We start from the raw sequence: 20,130 nt of genomic DNA on the forward strand, positions 1-20,130 counted from the left end.
TTGTGTTATTGTCGAGTTGCAAAATAGGATAAGGGGAAAAAGAGTAATAAAGGGCTATTTTTGATAAAATGGCTAGGAAAGTTCTCTCTAGGTAAGTGATATTTCAATAGTAGCCTAAAGGGAGTGAGGAAGTAAGCCATTAAGCATACCTGAGAGAAGAGCTTCCCAGCAAGGACACAGGAGGTCCAAAGGCCCTGAGGCAACAGAGTGCTTAGAGTGTTTGAGGAATAGCAAGGAAACTAGGGGGCTGGACCAAAGAGGGAGAAAGAAGAAATTGATTAAGAAAATTTGCTTCCCAAAGCAGTAAATGAGACACCAAATCTTAAAGGACCAACCACGCAGTAGACATTTAATTTAAAAACTCAGTTTAATCTGAGTGCTTACTCTTAAGACTATACCCACCCTATACCCTTTTCATGCTTAGCTACTGGATTGTAGCTTGAAGCAACTCTTCACCATTCTGGAGACTTTATTCCTTCTTGCAGTGCCTCCCAGATGGCCTGCGCTGGTGGTTTCACAGCCTGACCTCGCTGGAGGGGCAGGGGCTTGGAAGGGGCAGCAGGGGAGGATCTTTTAATCAAGAATTATTTAAACTGTTTGCTGGACTTCATTTACCACTATGATGGGACATAAAAGTTTAAGGGCTTTCACCAAAAAAATCTATGATCCAGCTCTATACAAGTTCTAATAAATCTGCAAAGAGGGAATTTATCATCTCCCAATAAATGTGTCTTTTCTGCACTATCTTCTGAAAACTTGAAAATCCCAGATATAAATCTCAGCATTAGGCTTCCTGTGTCTCTACTCAGGGGGGTCGGTGTTCCAGACTCTGACATAGATGCCTCCTGGCACCCCACCCCCTTCTATCCATGACACTTGTCATCCCTTTCCTGTCCTATCTTCCTCACTCCCATAGCTTCTGCTCCTCTTCATCCCAGGAAGCCCCTAAAGTGTTCTGAAGAAGCTGCACACATGCAAAGAAAGCCTCTCTGAGCGTCAGTTCCCTCATCTGGGACCACACAACCTGGAAGGCCCCTTCCTGTTCCAGTGACTCAGTGGTACCCAGACTGTAGCCACTGCTGCTGTCTCTGGAGGCTGGTCAGGTAGGGGCTAAGAGATAAGGAAGTCAAGTAGGCAGGGAATGCAAAAATGCAGACCTTGTTACATGCAACAAATTGGGTGAACCTTGAAACATGATGCTAAGTGAAAGAAGGTAGACCCAAAAGGCCACATGTTGTGTGATTCCATTCATATGAAATGTCCAGAACAGGCAAATCCATCGAGACAGAAACTAGATTAGTGGTTGCCAGGAGATGGGGGAGGGGAAAATTGGGACTACCTTCTAACAAGAAGTCTTTTTGGAGGGTGATGAAGATGTTATAAAATTAGATAGTAGTAATGGTTGCAAAACAGTGAATATGCTGAAAACCACTGAACCACTTTAAAATTATGAATTTTACAATATGTGCATTATACCTCAATTTAAAAATATATAGCTCTTAAAAAACTGCAGACCTTGGCAAGGTGAAGGAATCAGCTGAGCCCAAGTGGGATGAAGACCTGCCTCTGCAGGGATCAGAGAGCTCAGCCAGTTTAGGGAAAGGGGAGAGGCTCCAGCTGACCCACTGCAGGAGAGGGCGCCTCTTGGGCGCCTGCCCAGGATTGAGAGCCTGACTAAGGTCAGCAGGCCCATAACCCAGGAGACCCAAGCCCAAATCCCAGAGGCAGCGCTTCCCGAGGTGTGATCCCAGGACCACCTACATCAGAACTGCCTTGTTTAAAAAGCATACCCCAGGCCCCAACCGACTGACTGAACTGGAGTTTTATTTTTAACAAGCTCTCTAGGTAATTCTTTTGCACACTAAAGTTTGAAAAACATCTTGAGCTAGAGCACTTTTTAAATTCTAAAGGGCATACCAATCACCTGGAGATCTTATTAAAATGTAGATGATCCTGATTCAGTGGGTCTGGGTCGGGCCTGAGATTCCGCATTCCTAACAGGCTCTCAGGCCAGGCTGATTTTGCCGGTCCATGGACTCCACTTGGGGTAGCAAGGATTGGAACAGTTTCTTAAACTCGTCCGCATATTGCAATCACCCGAGAACCTTTACAAACCAATGAGGCCTGGGCCTCATTCTCTGAGATTCTAGGTTGGTCTTTGGGGTAGTCTAGGCCTCAGAGTTTCTGAAACTTTCCCCCAGGTGATTCTAACATGTAATCATGGTTTCAGACTGATGCAGAAAGAGACTGGTGTTCTGAGCAAGTGTCTAGTTGGATTAAGGAGTGAAAATCCAGGAGGAGCCAATATCTATGGGTAGGAACGATGCAGAGGTGTTAGGAACTGCTTCAGCTTCTGAGCTATGCACGCAAGAGGTACCTGGAGTCCAAGAGCATAAACGTGGATGCTAGAATGGCTATTTCCAAGCCTAGCAGATGGGAGAAGCAGAGCGCTCCTGCCAGTTTTCTGCCTCAGTCCTACATGGCTCAGAGCCCCAGGCCTGAAAGTGGGGTCCATTAGTCAATCTAGTTCAAGAAAGCTGAGAGGGCAGAGGTAGGGACCTAGCACCTTGTACCTTATCCACAATGTCCCAATTATTGGAAAGACCTCAAATCCAAGGAACCATATTGCCAGGAAGGTCTTGGAAGGGAAGGTCAGCAGGGCGCCATCTCTTTGACCCATTCACCCCTGGCTGTCCTGTATTGTCCCCAACTGCAACAGCAACTGGCATTGATTGGAGAAGTTTGAGGAATGGGGACCTTCTGATTTGTTCAGACTGGCATGGGGGACCTCTCAGCATTTGGAGAAAGACACATATGCCAGGAGGAAGAAAGATGTGGAGAGCAGGGAACTGCAAGGGCTGTTTGCTGGAAAGCCAGAGACAGATGTCCAAAGCAACACAGGCACGTTAGCAAGATTGTGCAGGAGCTGCATGGAGCAGAAACACAGGCCATATTTCAGTGGGAAATAAAAATGTGTCTGTAATTAATGATCCTCTAGGAACACACGGCCCTTATTAATGTAGCAATTTGGAGAAACATAATTCACTAGACGTCAGGCTTGAATTACCAGGATGGTTTTTCAGCTGGAGGAGTATTCAGAGAGAGCAAGAAATGGAGGAGGACGTAGTGGTAGTGCGTTCCCAAGGGTCCCAAGGATAGGGCCCTGGGAGTGGACAGGGGCTGGGCTGGGACCCTGAGGAGAGGTAACTGTCTTCTCCTGATGCCCCACCTCCACACCCTAATCCCAGACACTGTGTGTAGGCTGCAGATCCAGGCAGCCTTGTTCCTACCCAAGCTCTCCCCTTTTGCACGGCGATCTTGGCCAAGTTGCTCCATGTCTCTCTTAATGCCTCAGTTTGCTCATCTGCAGAAAAAAAAAAAAGAGTATAATAATTGTACCTACTCATAGAATTAAATAAAGTGCTTTAGCACAGTCCCTGCACTTACTAAGTGCTAAATGAATGGTTTTTATTATCGTCAGCAGATTTCCTCTGTGCATAAATGGGAGTAAGGATAGCAGCATGGGGGATGATGTGGGTTTTGGTAGGAAGCCCTTGCTGAGCTGTCTGCCCAACCAGCTGTGTGACAGAAAGTCTTGTGACAAAATTGGAAAGAGCAGAACAGAAGTGGCCTGTGTCCCATAGTACACAGATAGGGTTCAATGACAAAAATGCTACAACCATTAATCAGGGAAACAGAATTACTGGGTGTGTGGGACCAGCCAGTGATGGGCAAGCAGTGTGCCTCTGAGCTGGTCAAACTGAAGGGCCTGGCTCCCAGCCCCAGTCCTCCCTTCCTAGCCAAGTGGCCATGGGCTAACTGCTACTTACACAAGCTTTTCCTCACCTGAAGACTCATCACATAGTTTCTAAGGGCCTATGTCCTCTAATTTCTTTATTTAATTATATGGTTAAAGAGAGAGCAGCACATAGGGTGAGTAAACCTGGAGACCAGGGGAGGTTGATATGCCTCAGCCATCATCAGTCCTCCCCAGCAAACCTGTGGATCTGTGGCACGCGTGCTCACCTTTGCCACCTTATCTGGATATGGACCCCCTCCACCCTGCTCCTGAGCTGCTGTCCCGGAGAGTCCTATAGAAGTCATTGTCCCAAGTCCTGCCTTCCCCAGCTGTGTCCGGGAGCCCGTGTGCTCCCAAATGGCACCAAATTGGACCTTTTCCTTATTAATTTTTGCTCTTCTGTATTGTCAGATCCTCTCACCAGCTCTCTTGCCCTTCAGCTTATCAGCATGTTCAAGGAGGCCTTATCCTAAAACAAATAAACATCCCTTGGTTTTGTTCCTTATCCCTGGCTTCCACTGTCTCCTTTCCGTGGCAGACAAGCATCTCGAAAAATAATTGGCACTAGCTGTCTCCATTCTTCATTTCCCAAGCACTTCTAGAGCCATCACTTTGGCCTCAATCACTACCATTCTATGGAAACCACTCTGACCCTATCCATCATCAACAGCCCTATTGCCAACTCCAAGGAGCCTTCCCCATTATTTATCCTAATACTCAGCTGGCTTTAAAAGGTTGGTCACTCTCACCTTCTTTTAACTTATCTCCTTTGGTTTACATGGCACAGGTCCCTCCTGGATCTTCGGCTTCTCTGATTGTTCACAATGGCTGGACCCTCCTTCTGCATGCACACCCTAATTCTGCACATCTTCTTTGGTGCTGCACTTGTCCACTTCTCTTATTTTATAGCCTTTTCTTACCAGATACCATTTCTTCCCATGGTTCTAACACCTATTCCAAATCCTATTTTCCATCTAAGACCATTCTCCTGAGATATAAAACCCACCATGGATAAAAATTATTAAACCCACATACCCATGTCTTCATATGAATTCCCCATAGATATCTCGGACGCGGTATATCTCAGAAAACCATCCATTATCTCCCTCAACACCGAATTCAACTTTCTCTCCTTCCTGTGCTCCCCATACTTGATGGATTACCCCAGGCTGTGCATCACTCACAACCCTTCCAACCACTTGATGCCCAATAGTCTTCAAGCCCTGTTGACTTTTCTCATTCATCAGCCCCCTCCCCAATCCATACCCGATGTCACTTCCTTAGTTCAAGCAAATCTCTCACCTACATGTGTCTATAGTCTCCTAACCGGCCGTACTGTCTTTCCACTCCTCCAATCCATCTGCCACACCCCCACAAAAGTGATTGATCTGTATAGCTAATCATAGCTTTCTCCATGCCAAAGGCCTTCATTGATTTTCCTCATCTACAAGATAAATGCCAAGGCCCTCTCCCGGCATATCGGACTTTTCATAATCTGGGCTGTCCTCCCTCTTCTCTCTTGCTGCATCACTTGCTGAAGGACATTCAATTCCCCAAACCCACTAAGCAATTTCATGTCTCCAAGACCTCTTTTCAGAACCCTGTATAGGCTGGGTATAGAGTCATTTACTTGCCACCTTTTTTTTTCACTCTTTTCTAGATTTGATTCTGGCCTTTCTCATTTATGTAATTTGTCAGCCACTCTCTCATCCATCCCAATGTCCATCCTTGACCCTCCTCTCCTGTAGTGGCTTATTCCTGATGACATCCTAGTGAGACATTAGCTCTCAGAAAACCTCAGAGATTCATTGACGGAAAGCGATCAACAAGTAGTATGGAAACTTGGTTCCTAAGAATTTCCTTTCTTGTAAAATTATACTCATTGTGAAGCATATTTATTTGTTTCTGTTATACAGAGGAATCCTAACCACAACAAATCTGTATGTAAGTAACATAGCTTATTTTTATAGGTACAATATAGGTAAAAAGCAAGGTTGCATTGTTTTTTTTTTTTTAATTGGTCATACTTGGAAAAGACAAGACACAGGGGTCACACGCACATTCTGGTGGCAGCTCATGGAAGGACATACAGGGCAGGGATCCTGAATTCCAGTGCCTAGTAGAACACTATTAACAGCAGAAGGGGGAAGAGAGCTGCCATGCACAGCTGGGCTTCTGTGCACAAATATGGACGGTGTTGCCAACTTCTCTAAAAGTTCAAAAGGAGTGAGATGTCTGATTTGTCCTTGTTTTTCTGTTTGCAAGGACACCGAGATAATTGAGTTGAGATCTTTCATCTTTCCTAATATAGGCAAATAAACCTATACATTTTCCTCTAAGCACTGTTTCAGCTGCATCCCATAAATGTCGATGTGTCATATTCTCTTTTCTGTCAGTTCAAATTTTTCTAATGTCCCTTGTGGATTCCTTCTTGATCCACTTGTTATTAAAAACTTATTTTGTTTAATTTCAAAATATTTGTTGTTGCATCAAATTTCTTTTGATTTTTTTATTTTTAATTTAATTTTGTTGTGGACAGAGAACATCATTTGAATAGTTTCAATATTTTATATTGATTAAGACTTATTTTAAGACCTAGCATATGGTCTTTCCTGGAAAATGTTCCATGTGCTCTTGAAAAGAATGCAAATTCTTCTTTTGGGGGGGAGCATTTTCTGTAAATATCAATTAGGTCACATTGGTTGATAAGGTTGTTCAAGTATTCTATGTCCTGGCTGATTTTCTGTCTAACTGATTTTTAAATATTGTAAGTGTGGTATTAAATTTTCCAACTGTACATTTTGAATTGTCTGCTTCTATCAATTCTGTTGGCTTTATATTAATATATTTTGGGCTTTTTTGTTAGATGCCTATGTATTTTAACTATTATGCTTCCTGATACATTAGCCCTTTTATTATTATGAAATGACCCTCTTGTTCTCTAATAGTATTTAAAAACTCTTTTGCCTGATAATAATAAAGCCATTCCAGCTCTCCTATGGCTACTATTTGCACGCTATATCTTTTTTCCATTCTATTAATTTCAAACTAGCAGTATTTTTGAATCTAAATGTGTCTCTTGTAGATAGCAAATAGTTGAATCTTGTTCTTCTTTGTTTTTTATCCAGTCTGACAATCTTTGCCTTTTGATTGGACTGTATACTCCATCCAATTCTCACATAATTATTACATTTGGATTTACATCTTGCTTTGTTTTCTTTACATTCTATGTCTTTGCTTTGTTTTCTATATATTCTATGTCTTTTTCCCCATCTATTCTCCCTTTATATCCTTCTTTTGTTTTAAACAATTTTTTGCTTACTTGCTCTTTTCCTTTATTTAACACCAATGATGGGGTTTTTTGTTGTTGTTGTTGTTGTTAAGATTTTATTTTTTCATGAGAGAGAGGGAGAGAGAGAGAGAGGCAGAGACACAGGCAGAGGGAGAAGCAGCCTCCATGTAGAGAGCCTGACATGGGACTCGATCCAGGGACTCCAGGATCATGCCCTGGGCTGAAGGCAGGCACTAAACCACTGAGCCACCCAGAAATCCCCAATGATGGTTTTTAATAATATATTGTTCACGTATTTTCTCAGTGATTTCTCAGTCAACTGTATGAATTATAACATGTATTTTAATATACTCCAGCTTACCACCGACATCATTCTGGTAAAATATAGCAACTTTGATTCAATATAGTTCCATTTCCTCCCTCCCTTCTGTGTTATTTTCATACATATATGTTACTTTGTTATATGTTATAGATATGTTACATTTATATCTGTTTATTATAAACCCAAATAAAGTATTATAAGTATTACTTTATGAAATCTTTTGTCGTTTAAGTTAATTAACAGAAGAAACATAAGGAAAGTTTCTTTATTTGTATCTACGTATTATTTATCATTTCTGGGGCGCTTCATTTCTTCCTGTGGATTTTAGCTATGATTGCACCATTTTCTTGTAGCCTGAAGGACTCCTTTCAGTATTTCTTCATGATGCAGTGTCCTGACTCTCAGTCCTTGTATTCTGGGAATGTTTTTTATTTTATGTTCAGTTTTGAAGCATACTTTTCCTGGGTATAGAACTCTTGATTCAAAATATTTTCCCCACCACTCAGTATAGGTAATTTCACTGCCCCCTGCCATAGTGCTTCTGTTGGAAATCAGAGGTTAATCATATTGTTGGCCCCCTGTATGTAAGGAGTTATTTTTCACCTCTGGTTTTCAAGATTTTTCTCTTTGGCTTTGATTTTCAACAGTTTGACTGTTGTTTAGTTGTGTTTAGTGGTTTATCTCTTTGAGCTTCTCCTACTTGGGGTTCAGTGAATTTTTTTAACCAGGATATTAAGTGTCTTTTACCAAATGTGGGGAGTTTTGTCCATTATTCAAACATTATTTTATTCTCTTATCTTCCTCTCCTCTCCTTCTGGGACTCCCATTACATGCAACTGTTTAACGGGTCTCCAGGCCTCTGTGCATTGTTTTCATTTCTCCTGACCTATCCTTAAGCCCACTGTTTATATCTCCTGCTATCTCCCATTTGCTCTTGAGACAATTCAAATTTCAATTGTCCTTTTTTTTTTTTAAGATTTTATTTATTTATTCATGAGAGACACAGAGAGAGAGAGAGAGAGAGAGAGAGAGAGAGAGGCAGAGACACAGTCAGAAGGAGAAGCAAGCTCCGTGCAGGGAGCCTGATGTGGGATCTGATCCCAGGACTCCAAGATCATGCCCTGGGCCAAAGGCAGGCGCTAAACTGGGAAGCCACCCAGGGATCTCCTGTTACACTTTTCAACTCCAGAATTTCCATTTGTTCTTTTTTTAAACTTCTTATTTCTTTTTTTAGATTCTTTGCTTATGGAATCACTCTCATAATTTTTTCCTTTTTTTTTTAATGATTTTATTTATTTATTTCACACACAGAGAGAGAGAATGCACAAGCAGGGGGCATGGCAGAGAGAGAAGCAGAGGGAAAAGCAGGCTTTCGGTGGAACAGGGACCCCAATGTGGGACTGGATCCCAGGACCCTGAGATCATGACCTGAGCTGAAGGCAGATGTCAACCACTGAGCCACCTAGGCACCCCAGGACACACACTATTGAATTCCAGATCTATTTAGTGAATATATTGTAGCAACTCTGCTCAGTGTCTGCCAGCCATCCCACCCACCCCAAGGACACTCGCTCCAGCTCCCCACAGAGCCTGGCAGTGTCTGTGCCTTTCTCAGCTCTGCCTCTGGATTGAGGACTGAGTTATTCAAGAAAGGAAGGGGTTACAAGGAATGGGAAAGGAGAAGAGAAAGAGCTTCTTTCCTTATTTGAACCTCGGTTTGCTTTTTGTGAAACAAAAATATAAGAACTATTACAGGTTGTTATGAGGATCAAAAAGATAATATACTTGACCGTTTAAGATATTATAGAAACATGAAAATGATATTGATACTAATATTATTTTATCATTGCTTTTTCCCTTCAGCAGTCAGACCATGAACCTCAAAGGTGATATCTGGGGAAAGAATCAGAAGTAAAAAAAAATCAGGGGAAACACCTAGCAGAACTATGTCCTTGACAAAGAGGAAACTCACAGGAAAAGAAGAAAAAAAGCAGAGGAGAAATGGCAAGTACAGGGAAAGAAGAGGGAGAAAAAGCAAGGGCAGTCTTCACAGTTCTTCTTTTTGTCTGTCCAGAAATGTAACCTAAAAGTCATTATTAGTGTTGCTGACCGTGTAGTAAAAGTTTAAAAGACCCCATGGGACCCTGTAATTTATTTATTCTAGTTCTGTAAATCAGAACCCTCCGGGACCCAGGGCCAGTAACTGGCAGAGAGGAGGAACCATTGTGCTGCCTTCCATATGGGGCTGTGTCCAGAAAACTGTTTTACTTGGCACATACCATCCATTTCCTGCTCTGCTCTTGCTCCCCTACAGAAAGGCTGCCTCAGTGGCTTCCCGTATGTGGCCTCACCCCTGATGGACTCTGGAGGCCTTGAGTGGTGCTGCTGGTAGTGGGGGTCTGAACAGGGATCCAAGGAAACACAAGATGAAACAGAAACATCAGCCTCCCAGTGTGGATGCTGCAGGGTAGAGTCACTGGCCGGAAGGGGGACAAGACAAGAAAGGGGTAGCAACTATGAACTCCTTTTAACTTTTGGAGAGTCCATTCACATTTATTATCTGAGTGCTTGATTATGTATAACATTTCCAGAAATCCCAGGCTTTCTCCAAATAATTCATCTTGAATATTTGAGTTTCTGTCTTTATAGTCTAGGACAAATAATAAAAGTATATTATATATACCTGGATAGCAACTTCTGCATGAATCTGGCACATTTTTTTGATGTCCAACCTTAAATTTGTGTTGATAATAAATAAAAGATACTGTGCTAATTGTTTTCAACTAATGAGAAAAGAGTAAATAAATTATGTTTAGTTACCAGAGGCCAAATACTGTCACTCTAAAGAACTGATATTAAAGGAACCAGTACCATTGCAAGTTTCAGTTAATTTTTATGTTTAAAAAATCCATCCCATTCAGTTAATTTTGTTTACTTGAACATTATTGGTTTTGTGGTTTTGTTTGTATTTAATTTACAAATTTGATTTGCTTTTATAGTGATATAAAAAGTATAAGCAGGGGCACCTGGGTGGCTCAGTGAGTTAAGAATCTAACTCTTAGTTTCGGCCCAGGTCATGACCTGAGGGTCCTGGAATTGAGCCCCACGTGGGGTGGGGCTCTGAGCTACACTCTCAGTGGAGAGTCTGCTTCAGGATTCTTCCTCCCCCTCCTCCCCTCCCCCTCCTCACTCACACACTCACTGTCTCTCTAAAGTAAATAAATATTTTTGAAAAAATAGAAAGTATAAGCACCAGGAGTTTAAGCCTAGTTCTTTGTGAATATGTAAGTAAAAATATACTAAGAATACTTTAAGTCAACAATGTAGATACAAGGGAGTATTAAAGTTTTCTTTTAAAAGACTTACATTTACTAGAAATCTAGGAACTGGAAAGGTGTGCATCATCTCCTTGCTTATCACCACTTCCAACAAGGAATGTAAGCAGGTAAGATATGATTCTCAACTACAACTCATGCTCAGAGAGGTTGAATGACAAATCCAAAATGGCATACCAAGAGCAAGGGTACTCACCAGGGTTTGGACTCTTAAAGCAGCTCACCTACTTGTACCACCCAACCTTCTCTCTAGGCAGAGACCATGAAATCCTAGAAACTGAGCATAAGACAAGCTATAGGGTTATTTTGTCCTGTCCCCACCCAATGTAGGACTCTCTCTTACAGTAGTTCTGTCAGATGGTCCTCAAGCCTTTACTAAGAAAGCAACAGACACAGGGAACTAACCACCCCACCATGAAGCCTTTTCCACATCATAAGGTGATGGTGCAAAAATGGCATAGAAAATAGTCAGAGGTGCACAGCAGTGGCTAAGTTAGGAGCCACTATTAAAAGCACTGCTCTAATTTATTACTCACAGAAACCTTATTACTCTCTATTAATCAATTTGGTGCTATTATTATTCATATTTTATGAATTAAGAAACTGAGGCACAGAAGGGAAAGTGATTTACACAAGTTCTTGTTAACTAATCATTGGAGTGAGAATGCAAAGCCAGGCAGTCTGATTCCAGAGACTATAACCATGGAAGCCATGAACATGTGACCTTCGTCTCCTGCAGTGTAGAGATGGATGACCCCAGTGTCCATCCCGGTGTCTGTCACTCAGACAGTAACAGAGAAAGGCAGAGACCCCAGGGCAGGCCCATTCCTAGACACAGGACTCTTCTGATGGGCAAGTTTAATTCAAGACCCCTTGAGCTCCACCAATATTTTCTTTTAAGTGTGCTACAGTCTGATTCTCTTACTACCCAGTTCTCCTTCTTTCCCTCTCTCCTTTACAGGGAAAGGCCTTGTTGTGGGCTAATATGTCCTAACTCCCAGAACCTGTGAATATTTATCTTATATGGTAAAAGGAACATTGCATGTGTGGTTAAGGATTTTGAGATGAGAGATTATCCTGGGTTATCCCAACGGTCTCATGTAATTATCCTTATAAGGGAGAGGCAAGAGGATCAGAGAAGGGAATGTGACAATGGGAACAAAAGCCAGAGTGATGTGATTGTGGCTTTGAGGATCCAAGAGGGCCATGAACCAAGGAATGCAGGTACCTCCAAAAAAGCCAAAGAAGGCAAAGGACGGATGCCCCTCTGGGGCCTCCAGAAGGAACACAGCCCTGCCAACATTTTGATTTTAGCCAGTGAGACGTCTGGTACCCAGAACTGTAAAATAATCATTAGCGTTGTTTTAAGCCACAATCTTTGTGGTAATCTGTTACAGCAGCAACAGGAATCAATATAGACTTGCATCATAGTCTGATGGCTTCTTGCCTCCTCCAGTTTCTTTCTTAATTTCTTTCTTTCTTTTTTTAAATCTCTGGCAGGTATTTCCCCCTCAATAAATATCTTATACAGCTAATCTTTCATGGCATCTGCGTTTAGGTGGATCCAAACTAACACAAGTGGTAGGAGACTGAGGTTTGAGAAAACAGGCAATAAGGTAGGGACTTTGAACTGGCTCATGCCTCTCTCCTGAGTAGTAAGTGGTACAAGGATAAGCTGCAGCAAAAAGGGGTGCTGATGCTGAGCTGGGAAAATATCTTAATGCAAGGGGATACTCTTGCAGATGGAAAAAATGATACAATCATTGCACAATTGATGCAAAGGATTGGATTTTAAAGATGCTTTATTTTATCCAGAGGGCCAGAACTGTAAGATTATATAGGGAAGAATTCATTGACTTCAGCTCCCAGGAGATAGGATTTAACACCTAGCAAGGCATTTAAAAATATGGGGAAACAGTGACTACAAAGAAAATGGAGTTGGCTGGTTTACTGATATGTTGTGTTCATGCTCTGCAAAAGGATAATAAGGATAATGAGAAACAAGTGTTTAATGGCTACGTGTGCAAGTTCACCCAAACACCCTTACATTCTGTCATGAAGAGCAACATAGCTGAGCAGCAGGCCCCAGCACCATTTGAATCCTCAGACAATACAAGTCTGCTACATTAAGATCAGGGCACTGGAGGGGAAAACCTGGGGCTCTGAAACATCTGGATAGATACCCCTGAGGATATCAGCTCTGGGAACTCTGCTAAGCCCTCAGAGCTTGCAAAGGGGCCTGCTCTTCTCTACAAAGAGGCAGCATTTTCACTGTGATGGAAGATGTTATAGGCGACTCCTTCCCATGAGGCAGCAGGTGCTTCCCTCAGGAGCTACCCCTCACATCCTCTCCCAGCTTCTAGACTGATAACTAGGATTAATCTCAGCATAATAATCTGGTTGAACCTACTAAGGAAGGAAAACAACTATGCACCATAGGTGTTTCAAGAATTAGCTGGCAAGTATCAGCAAGAACCAGAGGAGAAACACCAGGATTGGATTCTAAAGATGCTTTATTTTATCCAGAGAGCCAGAACTCTAAGATTATATAGGGAAGGATTCATTGACTTCAGCTCCCAGGTGATAGGATTTAACACCTAGCAAGGACCCGTGGATGCATGGATAAGGAGGAGCTCTTAGAATCCTAGAAAAAAGAGAGACAACACTGGGAAAATGAAAATGCCTGAGTTGTCCTAGAAGAAGCTAGACGAAGAAGTAAAGAGGCTGGGGAAAGTGTGCCTGCTGGAATGGATGCATTATTTAAGCCAGAAGAGCCACCAGAGGATTGTAGTTCACAGAAGGGCCTAAAAGAAGTCAAGGGAATTTGACCCACAGGACACTGGGGATGTGGTTAAATAGAGTTCAGTGTCCATAGAAGCAAAAGAGGCAATTGGTGAGGATGCTGCTCATCATTGAAAACCACAAAAATGGCAACAGTGGAGGTGGACAATAAGAGTGATCATTCTAGGGATGCCTGGGTGGCTCAGTGGTTGAACGTCTGCCTTTGGCTCAGGGCATGATCCTGGAGTCCTGGGATCGAGTCCCACATCGGGCTTCCTGCATGGAGCCTGCTTCTCCCTCTGCCTGTGTCTCTGCCTTTCTCTCTGCGTGTCTCATGAATAAATAAATAAAATCTTAAAAAAAAAAGAGTGATCATTCTAACATAAAGTCAGATTCCTTACTCAGTTCCCAAATCTGAACCAATATCAAGATCCAAAACCCACTGACTGAGGAAAGACCCTATAGTACTCTGACAAGTACATGCTGCAAGAGTTCCCTAGTCCCTTCCCAAAGGGACCTAAGGATGCTCAAAAGGGGAAAGTCAAGATATTTTGAGAATTACTAGACACTGGGTCTGAGTTAACATTGATATTGAAAGACTCAAAGCATTAATCCATTCCTGTTAAAGTGAGGGCTTAGCAGTGTAAGATAATAAATGAGGTTCCAGTTGGTCTGACTCCGGGAGAATCCCCTGAGTCCATGTAGTACACAAGTATGTACTTGGAATTAATTCAATTGGCATTTTGAAACATCCTCCATACTGGGTCATTATCAAAATGGGGAAGACCAAGTGAAAAGCTCTGAAGATGCTTCACCACGGGCCACGATAGTAAATAAAAAGTAATACTGCATGAAAAACAAGAACAAAGCTGGATGCATCACACTTCCTAATTTCAAAATATATTACAAAGCTACCGTAATTGAAACAGTATGATACTAGCATAAAAGAAAGACATATTGACCAATAGAGCAGAATAGAGGGCCCAGGAATAAATCCACACATATATTGCCAACTGATCTGCAACAAAGGTGCCAAGAATATACAATAGGGAAGGGATAGTGTCTTCAACAAATGATATTACAAAAAAATGAATGTCCACATGCAAAAGAATAAAATTGGACCCTTACTTTACTCCATACACAGAATTGAACTCACAATGCACTTAACGCTTAAATTTGATATGAAACTATAAAACTCCTAGAAGAAACTGTATTGAAAAAGCATCATGACATTGGTCTTGGCAATGATTTAATGGATATGACATCAAAAGCATAGACAACAAAAGCACAACTAGACAAGTGGGACTACATCAAACTAGAAAGCCTCTGCACAGCAAAGGAAGAAATCAATAAAGTGAAAAACAACTTACAGAATGGGAGAAAGTATTTGCAAACCATATATTTGATAAGGGATTAATTTCCAAAATATATAAGGAAGTCCTAAAATTCAGTAGAAAGAGAGAAAGAAAGAAAGAAAGAAAGAAAGAAAGAAAGAAAGAAGAAAGAAAGAAAGAAGAAAGAAAGAAAGAAAGAAAGAAAGAAAGAAAGAAGAAAGAAAGAAAGAAGAAAGAAGAAAAATTTTAATAAAACATTGGGTAAAGGATCTGAATAGACATTTTTCAAAAAAAAGCCATGCAAAAGGCCAAAACATGTATGAAAAGATACTCAATTTTACTAATCATCAGGGCATACAATTAAAACTACAATGACATTTCCCTTTACACCCATTAGGATGTGTATTATCAAAAAAACAAAAAGAAAGAAAAAAGAGATAGAGTGAGAGGAAGGAAAGAAGGAATGGAAGGTATGGGCTGATAGGTATGGAAAGAAGGAAGGAAGGAAGGAAGGAAGGAATGGAAGAAGAAGGAAGGTGGGAAGGGAGGGAGAAAAACAAGTGTTAGCAAGGATGTAGAGAAATTAGAACCCTATACGCTGTTAGTAGGAATGCAAAATGGTGCAGTCACTACGGAAAACAGTATGGAAGTGTCTCAAAAAGTTTAAAATAGAACTACAATATAATTCCTCAATCCCACTTCTGGGTATTTACCCAAAAGAATTGATATCAAAATCTCAAAGAGCCATTAACACACCCACATTCACTGCAGTGTTATTGACAATAGCCAAGATGTGAAAACAACCTAAATGTCCATCAAAAGATGAATAAAGAAAATGTGGTATATACATACAATAGCATATCATTCGGTCTTTTAAAAGAAGTAAATCTTGCAATATACGACAACATGAATAAACCCTGAGGGCATCTATCACCTAAGTAAACTGAGCCAGTCACAGAAGGATAAATACTTTATTATTCCATTTACATGAAGTATCTAAAATAATCAAACTCATAGAAGCAAATAATAGAATGCGCAGGGGCTCATGGGTGGCTCAGTGGTTGAGCACCTGCCTTCAGCTCAGAGTGCGATCCCGGGGTCCTGGGATCGAGTCCCACATTGGGCTCCTTGCAGGTAGCCTGTTTTTTCCTTCTGCCTATGTCTCTGCCTCTCTGTCTCTCTCATGATTTAAAAAAAAAAAAAAAAAAGAATGGTCATTTCCAGGGGCTGGGAGAAGGAGGAAATGAGAGTTACCAATAAATGTGTATAAAACATCAGTTATGCAAGATGAATAAGTACTACAGGCCTATAGGTCTATTATACCTATAATAATAATGCATGTAAGGGATCCCTGGGTGGCGCAGCGGCTCGGCGCCTGCCTTTGGCCCAGGGCGCAATCCTGGAGACCCGGGATCGAATCCCACGTCGGGCTCCCAGTGCATGGAGCCTGCTTCTCCCTCTGCCTGTGTCTCTGCCTCTCTCTCTCTCTCTCTCTCTCTCTCTGTGACTATCATAAATAAATAATAATAAAAAAAATTCAAAATGATTCTTTAAAAAAATAAAAAAATAAAAAAAAATAATAATGCATGTAAAAGTACACTGAAAAATCTGCTAAGATGGTAGATCTCATGTTAAATATTCTTAATTCATTAATTAATTTTTTATAGTATCTAGTAAAGAAATTACTAAGGGTTCTGACAGCTCAGGAATGAAGGTGTGGTAACAGGTAAGTCCCAACTCTCCTGAGGTATTGCTGAAGCTGAGGGCAGTTTGGAATGAATGGTGGAGGGTGAAGAGGAGGCAGTGCTGTTGCAGCCTCCAGGTCAACTATAGTAGTGGGGCTTTACTTCACCTCACTAACCTTTGTCCTCTAAGGTCCTACTTCCTGTGGGCCTAACACAGGTAGCCTGGCCGAATGTTACATTGGGTAACCTGTGGTAAGTGACAGATTTTCTCAGAACTTTAGTTTCTTTGCCTGAAATGAGGGTGATGATGTCGGCCTTCGTTTACCACGATAGCGGTTACAGAGAAGGCTATATGACATGTGAATGGCCCTGTAAAGTCAATGACCATTTTTGTACTGAATTTAGAATCCCTCCTGTTAAACTTTTTGCTCAGTCTCCTAGATCTGAGCAGAACAAGTCCAACCTCTCTCGTAGGTCAGCTTTTCAATACCCGAAAACGCCACTGCTTCCAGCCACCAGGGCCAGTCTTAAGCTTCCAGTCTGTTCCTTCAACTTCTCCTTTCTCTAGTCAAGTTGCTCACCTCTCTGCTCCAGTTGACAGTGTCCTTTTGAAAACATGGTACCCGTCATGACTCTTCACACTCCCAGTATGGGCTGATAGGTATGGAAAGAAGATGACCTGGCCCCTCCAGGGAGCTGATGGATCTCACCTATACTGGGGCCACGGTCTGCATTTGTTTTTCCTTTCCACTATTGGTTGTATTATTGTCTTATGTATTTTGTAATGTATTAGTCGGTGTGGGCTACCGTAACACAACACTGTGGACTGGAGGCTTAAACAATAGACAGTTTATTTCTCATAGCTCAGGAAGCTGAGAAGTCTACAGTCAAGATGCCAACAGGGTTCAGCTCCTGTGAGAGCTCTCTCCCTGGCTTACAGACAGCCACCTTCTTGCTATATCCTCATATGCTGGAGGGAGAGACCTCTGGGATCTCTTCCTTTTTTATTAAGAGCTATCAGATCAGGGCTTCATGCTTATGATCTCATTTAACCTTAATCATCTTAAAGGTCCTATTTTCAATACAGTCACATGAGAAACGAGGGCTTTAACTGGCAGGTTGAGAGGGGAGGAACACACTTCATCCAAAGCATGTAATTAAGCAAAAAACCCTTGATCTTTCCCTAGAAGGACCTGTCCCACAGGTAACTCCCTTCCTATATATGTGCGATTGATTTTTGAGCATAAAGTTAGCAGAACTTTAGGATCTAAGTTTTCAGTAGCTGATGATGGATGTCTGCTCTTTATGTTTCCCCATTTGGGGAAGGTCCTTCCCTTACTTCATGAGACTCTCCAGAGACTCTTGTAGCAAACACCTACTAGGTGCCTCCCAGAAGTCTTTGCACCCCTTCTCTGCCTAAAGCCCTGGAATTTACTCCTATATAACGTGGCTCTGTGCCTAAGAGGGGTCCAGGCCCTTCACTGGCCTCCCAGGATGAAACCCAATTTCCCTCAGTCTATCCCAGGCAATGACTGGTTAGACAATAGACACATAGTGCAATCCTGACCAACACAACATGGCACAATGTCTGCTCAGGGTCTCCTGGGAAGAGTCCCCAGGTGATTATTTATTTATTTATTTATTTATTTATTTATTTATTTATTTTTAAATAATAAATTTATTTTTTATTCGAGTTCAATTTGCCAACATACAGAATAACACCCAGTGCTCATCCCATCAAGTGCCCCCCTCAGTGCCCGTCACCCATTCACCCCCACCCCCACCCTCCTCCCCTTCCACCACCCCTAGTTCGTTTCCCAGAGTTAGGAGTCTTCATGTTCTGTCTCCCTTTCTGATATTTCCTACCCATTTCTTCTCCCTTCCCTTCTATTCCTTTTCACTATTATTTATATTCCCCAAATGAATGAGAACATATAATGTTTGTCCTTCTCCGATTGACTTATTTCACTCAGCATAATACCCTCCAGGTCCATCCACGTTGAAGCCAGCCCCTGAGGCTGCAAAAGAAGTATGTTTCTCTGCTCTCTCTCTCTCTCTCTTCCTTGCCCTCTCTTCTTCTTTTAAATAATCACCTGGGAGGAGGGGCAAGATCCCAGGTGATTATTTAAAAGAAGAAGAGAAAAAAAAAAATAAATAAATAAAAAAAAAATAAAAATAAAAGAAGAAGAGAGGGCAAGGGAGAGAGAGAGAGAGAGAGCAGAGAAAAATACTTCTTTTGCAGCCTCAGGGGCTGGCTGTGTGCACATCACCCATAGGCCTGCTTTAGCCATCTTAGAACCAAGTTGGGGAGGGGGAGGACAGCTTAACAGAGGAGCCAAATGAAATATATATATTTTTAAGTTTTTATTTAATTGCAGCTAGTTAACATACAGTGTAATATTAGTTTCAGGCAGACAATATAGTGATTTGGCACTTCCATACAATACCCGGTGCTCATCACAAGTGTCATCATTAGTCCCCATCACCTAGTTCACCCATCTCCCTGCCCACCTCCCCTCTGGTGACCATCAGTTTGTTCTCTAGAGTTAGAATCTGTTTCTTAGTTTCCCTCTCTCTCTCTCTCTTTTCCCCCTTTGCTCATTTGTTTTGCTTCTTAAATTCCATATATAGTGAAATTATATGGATGGAGCTAGAGAATACTATGCTAAGCGAAATAAATCAGTCGAACAAAATATTGAGATGGCAGCATGAGTCTTTGGTGACCTCACTGAGCCACCGAATTAACCAACTCTAGAACTGCTCTGCCTGGCAAGTCTTTTAAATTTGAGGTTAGAACAGTCTTATTGTGTGAGTGGACTTCAGGCCCCAGGATCTCCCTGGTTCCTCAAGGTTCAGGGGATCAGTGGCTTGGTACTGCCTTTTATTCCGTGAGTTTCCCACTTGTGCTCCCATAAACCCCTTTTCAGCTTTCAAGTTTGCTATGTTGATTCCTGTCTCTTAAAGCTAGAACCCGGACCGGGGCACTGTTTATAAGGAAAGGAGGACAGCGCAAAGAGACGAATGTGTGCCAAGAGAGGAAAGGACAGCAGCAAACATGTCACTTAGATGAAAAACAAACAACCATTTATGTATACGGAGGTACATTAATTGCTGAAATTGAACTAATGAAAGAGACATAATTAGCTTCGGAAAGCGGAAGAAACCAAGTTGATCTGCTAATGAGGTCTGAATAGGCCTCTCATTAGCCACATGGCTGGGGACTGGCATGAGGTGGTGGATGTCAGGGGAAACAAGAGGGAACAAACAGGGTGGCATGCAGATGGGGACCCAGGTGCCCTGGTTCTGGATCCTCAAAGTGAGCTTTGTCCCAATGGGAATAGGGAAGCTGCCTGAAGAAAAGAGTGCCCGGTGACTGAGGGTAGGTGGCACAAAGGGCAAAGGTTTCCCCATCACCCCTTCTTTCTCTCATAACCGTGCTTCTGTTCTGTCCTTTTGCCCTTCAGGTGAAAAGGACCACAAATGTGTCCTGGGGCCCTCAGGAGGGTGCCTCTCAGGGTGATGTGCCTATGTGCACCAGCCTCAGAACCAGCTGAGACATTTCCAGTCCCCATTCATACCTAT

General features: G+C 42.0%; 1 long non-coding RNA gene across 1 annotated transcript in view; it reads right to left on the minus strand.

The window, feature by feature from the left end:
- Positions 1-550: 550 nt before the first annotated feature.
- Positions 551-20,130, minus strand: part of LOC121497603 — a 109,349-nt gene continuing 89,769 nt past the window's right edge. Inside the window, exon 3 of the long non-coding RNA XR_005989519.1 lies at positions 551-3,364. This is a non-coding gene — a long non-coding RNA (uncharacterized LOC121497603). The remainder of the gene's footprint in view (positions 3,365-20,130) is intronic.

Source organism: Vulpes lagopus, chromosome 8 (assembly GCF_018345385.1).
Source record: "Vulpes lagopus strain Blue_001 chromosome 8, ASM1834538v1, whole genome shotgun sequence".
NCBI classification, from domain to species: domain Eukaryota; kingdom Metazoa; phylum Chordata; class Mammalia; order Carnivora; family Canidae; genus Vulpes; species Vulpes lagopus.